We start from the raw sequence: 6,000 nt of genomic DNA on the forward strand, positions 1-6,000 counted from the left end.
TATGCTAAACATTCGTATGTCCCTTCACGCTTCAGCCACCATTCCAGAGAACATGCTTCCATGCTGATGATGCTTGTTAAAAAAATAATGTGTTAATTAAATTTGTGACTGAACTCCTTGGGGGAGAACTGTATATCTCCTGTTCTGTTTTACCTGGATTCTGCCATATATTTCATGTTATGGCAGTCTCTGATGATGACTCAGCACATGTTCGTTTTAAGTACACTTTCACGGCAGATTTGACAAAACGCAAAGGAAGTACCAATGTGAGATTTCTAAGGATAGATATAGCAGTCAACCCAAGTTTTAAGAATCTGAAGTGCCTTCCACTTTCAGAAGTCTTAAAAGAGCAACACCCCAATGTGGAAACTACAGAACCCGAACCACCAAAAAAGAAAATCAATCTTCTGCTGGTGGCATCTGACTCAGACGATGAAAATGAACATGTGTCAGTCCGCTCTGCCTTGGATCATTATCAGGCTGAACCCATCATCAGCATGGACGCATGTCTACTGGAATGGTGGTTGAAGCATGAAGGGACATATGAATCTTTAACACAACTGACACACAAATATCTTGCAATGCTAGCTACAACAGTGCCATGTGAACGAATGCCTGTTCTCACTTTCAGGTGACACTGTAAACAAGGCACGGACAGCAAATTGTAACCAAACTTGTTTGTCCGAGCGATTGGCTGAAGTAGGACTGAATAGACTTGTAGGTTCTAAAGTTTCACATTGTTTTATTTTTCAGTGCAGTTTTTTTCGGTACATAATTCTACATTTGTAAGTTCAACTTTCATGATAAAGAGATTACACTACAGTACTTGTATTAGGTGAACTGAAAAATATTATTTCTTTTGTTTTTTACAGTGCAAATATTTTGTAATCAAAAATATAAAGTGAGCCCTGTACACTTTGTATTCTGTGTTGTAATTGAAATCAATATATTCAAAAATGTAGAAAACATCCAAAAAGTTAAATAAATGGTATTCTATTAATCTTTTTAATCACGCAATTAATCACAATTTTTTAATCACTTGACAGCCCTAATTTTTAACAAATCTAGCTAAAATTCAAAATGAAGAGTCAGAACACTTTCAAAAAATATCAGAATAAGAAAGTCACACTTTTGATTATTTTTTTATTCAGACAAAAATATATGCCAAATTTATCCCAAAATCTTGAATAGTGTTTGTCATAAATATAAAGGGAAGGGTAAACCCCTTTGAAATCCCTCCTGGCCAGGGGAAAGCTCCTCTCACCTGTAAAGGGTTAAGAAGCTAAAGGTAACCTCGCTGGCACCTGACCAAAATGACCAATGAGGAGACAAGATACTTTCAAAAGCTGGGAGGAGGGAGAGAAACAAAGGGTCTGTGTCTGTCTGTATACTGGTTTCTGCCAGGGATAGACCAGGAATGGAGCCTTAGAACTTTTAGTAAGTAATCTAGCTAGGTATGTGTTAGATTATGATTTCTTTAAATGGCTGAGAAAAGAATTGTGCTGAATAGAATAACTATTTCTGTCTGTGTATCTTTTTTGTAACTTAAGGTTTTGCCTAGAGGGGTTCTCTATGTTTTTGAATCTAATTACCCTGTAAGATATCTACCATCCTGATTTTACAGGGGGGATTTCTTTATTTCTATTTACTTCTATTTTTTATTAAAAGTCTTCTTGTAAAAAACTGAATGCTTTTTCATTGTTCTCAGATCCAAGGGTTTGGGTCTGTGGTCACCTATGCAAATTGGTGAGGCTTTTTATCCAACATTTCCCAGGAAAGGGGGGGTGCAAGTGTTGGGAGGATTGTTCATTGTTCTTAAGATTCAAGGGTCTGGGTCTGTAGTCACCTAGGCAAATTGGTGAGGCTTTTTACCAAACCTTGTCCAGGAAGTGGGGTGCAAGGTTTTGGGAAGTATTTTGGGGGGAAGGACGCGTCCAAACAGCTCTTCCCCAGTAACCAGTATTAGTTTGGTGGTGGTAGCGGCCAGTCCAAGGATAACGGATGGAATATCTTGTACCTTGGGGAAGTTTTGACCTAAGCTGGTAAAGATAAGCTTAGGAGGTTTTTCATGCAGGTCCCCACATCTGTACCCTAGAGTTCAGAGTGGGGGAGGAACCTTGACAGTGTTATTTGACTGAAAAATGCATGTTGGGACAAATAGAGTGTTTGCCAAAAAAATTCATTAATCAGGATTTTATACAATCATGTAAAAATGTATTACCAAAAATTAATTCGAATCAGTAAAGACCCTTAAACTTTTTGTTGTCAGACACTAGTCTGGGTATATATTTTTTAAAATTTAGTTTCATATATATATTGTTTCTAGTCTTGGCTAAATGCAGAGCAAGAAAGGGGGAAGCTGGCTGCTCCATACTGACCTATGAGACAGAGCATAAAGAAGCACTAAACAGGGATTTAGATCAGACGCCAGAACACCAAATCAGACAACAAAATTCATGACTGCAAAGATCCAACTACAGGAGGACTGAAGCACTGAATCCAATCCTCTTCTAGGAAGCAGACGCATTTTTCATCTACTGGGGAAAACAGAGGCGCTAGTCCCTTACCTGGTGCCCTCAGCATCTTCCTTCACCTATTCTGCTCTAGAGAGTGCTTTAGTGAAAGATCAGACCAGAATTGACTGCTGAACTGAACCTGATCTTCTGGGTCTTCTCAACAAGCATATTTGTAGCCAATTAGCTTCTGGGGTTCCATGATCCTGTTCAAATTTGTATATAACACCCCACTACCCAACCATCACAACTTGGCCCCTATTCTGGGACTCATGGGACCTGGGTTTTATTCCCAGCTCTGCTGGGTGAACTTGTGTCAGTCACTTCACTTTTCTGTGCCTCAGTTTCCCCACCTGCAAGATAGGGGTACTGAAACTGACCTCCTTTGTAAATCATTTTGGATCTATTGATGAAAAGTGAAGCAGAAGAGCTAGGTATTACTACTCCACTACTAGGAGCACATTAGCCACTTAGATCTCCAGACCAGACCCTTTAGCCTTTCCCCAACTGAATCCTTACATATTTAGGCATCTAAATACTTTTAAAAAGCTGGCTCTTGCACCTTAAGCAGTGAACAATCTGATTACCTAGTGCAGAGTTTCAGAGTAACAGTTTGGACACTGCCTGCTCAGCTGCCTACCATGTACAGCCAACCTCAACACAGAGCTATGACAGCCTCTACCTTCAATCAGGGCCACCTTTTTTTCCCAACAGACACCCTTAATATGAATATACATATATATACACACACACACAATGACCAAATCTTGCAAATATTTGTGCAGATAATTAACTTCATATAAGCAGGTGACCTTGGAGAAGTCACTGGCTCCAATGAGTGCACTTCTATGGTCTTTGCTGGGCTGTGACTTGTATTATAGCAGTTGACAGTATTTGAGATTATGTATTTTTAAGAAGCCATTTTAAGACATTGTACTAAATTAAAGAAACAACTACCGAGTACCCGCAAGCTCTAAAAATAAAAAAAGCTGGTATTTCTGAAACTTGCAAAAGAACTTGTGAATTAAGACACTGTATGCCAAGCGGTAGTCTACAATGAAATTTTCCAATGTGGTCAGAAACCACCTTGAAAAAACAAGATTTAAAATTAAGTCACTAACATGTGCATAAAAAATTGTCCACAAAGTGCTGGGGTTTTTTTAGGTTATGAAAACAACTTATTGTTCACGTATGTTTACTTGTTACCTATTTCCTACAATAAAAATAGGCTCATCAGTTTCACTTTTACTGCAAGTTGGTTTCACTTTCTGATTGCCAGGAAGCAACAAGATATTTTTGTTTGCATTCCACACCCTATGCCTACGTGGGGTTTTTTTGTTGTTGTTGGTTTTGGATTTTTAAAAGTTAAAGAACCATGAAAATAATTCCATTCATATTACCGGTTGAATTTACCTATTTTAAGAATGTGGAGGGTCAGTCTAGCTGGAAACGTCTCTTTAAATCCTAACTACACTGGCAGGTTCCATACGATTTCCAATAGAAAACCAAGCCACCCTGATCAATTCTTATGGTTGGGGAAGACGAGTTACGAGAGCACGTTTTCTAGTTTGCAGGGGAAGAAGACAGCATCTTCCGGAACAGGTACTGCAGCCAGCCACGTCCCTGCCCCTTGACCGCCGAGCCCACCACCTGTATTGGTAACGCTTCAGCCATGCTCCCCCCCGCACTCCCATCGCACGATGCACCCCGTTCACTGCCTAACTTTCACCAAGAGACTTGTCCACTGACAACGGACTTTACGCCGCCGCCGCCGCCGCCCCGCGCTCTGCCCGGCCCAGCGCCCCTGCACACGGGCACCCCGGCCGGAGAAGCCCAGGCTCAGGCGGCGCCGCGGAGCAAGGGGGACAAGGCTTACGCCCAGGGGTTTGGGCGGGGAACGAGCCCAGGCAGCCGGCAGCCGAAATCCCGCTCCCCAGAGCCGCCCAGCCGGGAGGGTGGTGCCCGGCCGCCCCCACCCCGTTGCTGGGGGGGAGCGGAGCGCAGCGACTCACCGCCAGGGCTCCGCAGCTAACGGTTCGGCGCCCCGCACCGGCAGCAGCAGCCGCCGCCGCGGGCAGGGAGCTCCCAATGGCGCAGCGGGAGGCAGGGGCGGGGCGGTTCCAGCGGCTTTCCCCACCTCTCCCCGCCCCGCGCCCGGCAGGCTGCCCCCGCCCCCTCAGCTACCTGCGCGGCGCCCCGGCCTGCCCCAGCCGCGCATCGCCGCCTCCCGCGGCCGCCCTCGGTCAGGGGAGGGGGAGACGCTCACCCAGGCGAGCCTCGGTTCCAGCACGCAGTGCGCTTGCGCGGCGGGAGCGGAGCGGGGGGGTTGCCAGCGGAGAAGCACAGGGTGGGAAAGGGGGCGGGGCTGGGCATAGAAAGCCCCGCCCCCTTCTCGTTGGCCCTGGTGCTCAGCGGGTGGGGGCGGCAGGGTGTCCAGGCAGGGCTGGATGCACGAGCGGCCCCTCTCTCAGCTCCTCTGTGGAAGGGGAGGACAAATAGCCGGGTGCGTGTCTTTCACTGGCCTCTTTAGTAGTCATGGGAAAAGGTAGCAGGTGTAGGGCCAAAGTCCTGGGAGGCCTAGTTCAGCCTTCTCACGCCACTTACTGTCTCCCTGGAACATCAGGAGAGGGCCGGGGCTCATGTTACTTTGAGCACACTGATGGCTCTCTGTGGCACTCAGAAGCAAGCAGCAGGCACATGCTTATTATAGGTACCAGTACTATAGCACTGCTACCCTTCCTTCTCCCTGGCCACAGTAACTAGCAGCTGACACTTCAGGGAAAGGAGTAAAAGTTATGCATCTCCAGTTATTCGGTAGCGTACACGAGGAAAGGAGGTGCTATCCTTTCTTAATACCCACAGTTTTTAAGTGGCAGCCTGAATCATGAGCTATGATTGTCCCTTGCTTAATGTTTATCATTTTAGACATTATTATGGGTCAGACTTAACCAGCTACAGTATTTGACTTAGGGCAAGTCTACAGTACAAAATAAAGTCGACCTAAATTACGTCAACATACAGCCACCACAGTAATTAAATCACTTTTGCATGTCCAAACTACGCTCCTTGTGTGGGTGGTGCATGTCTTCACTACCAGCACTTGCACTGATGCAGAGAGCAGTGCACCATGGGTAGCTATCCCACTGTGCAACTTGCCACCATCTAGGGCAGGGTGGTTTGAGAACATAAGAACGGCCATACTGGGTCAAACCAATGGTCCATCTAGCTTAGTATCCTGTCTTCCATCAGTGGCCAATGCCAGGTGCCCCAGAAGGAATGAATAGAACAGGTAATCATCAAGTGATCCATCTCCTGTCACCCATTCCCAGCTTCTGGCAAACAGAGGCTAGGGAAACAATCTGTGTCCATCATGTCTAATAGCCATTGATGGACCTATCCTCCATGAACTTATCTCGTTCTTTTTTGAACCCTATTATTGTCTTGGCCTTCACAACATCCTCTGGTAAAGAGTTCCACAGGTTGATTA

The 6,000-nt window shown here is 45.2% G+C and overlaps 1 protein-coding gene across 3 annotated transcripts in view; it reads right to left on the reverse strand.

Annotated features, from left to right (window-relative positions):
• The window catches only part of FNDC3A (fibronectin type III domain containing 3A), a 206,205-nt gene extending 201,424 nt beyond the window's left edge, over positions 1-4,781 (reverse strand). Inside the window, exon 1 of one of the 3 annotated variants that reach the window (XM_073343811.2) lies at positions 4,698-4,781. The gene's annotated coding sequence lies outside the window, so the exon portion shown is untranslated. Of the gene's footprint in view, positions 1-4,525; positions 4,672-4,697 lie in introns of those variants that run through there. The other 2 variants (XM_073343802.2, XM_073343820.2) reach the window with 2 other exon arrangements.
• Positions 4,782-6,000: the final 1,219 nt, after the last annotated feature.

Source organism: Lepidochelys kempii, chromosome 1, assembly GCF_965140285.1.
Source record: "Lepidochelys kempii isolate rLepKem1 chromosome 1, rLepKem1.hap1, whole genome shotgun sequence".
NCBI classification, from domain to species: domain Eukaryota; kingdom Metazoa; phylum Chordata; order Testudines; family Cheloniidae; genus Lepidochelys; species Lepidochelys kempii.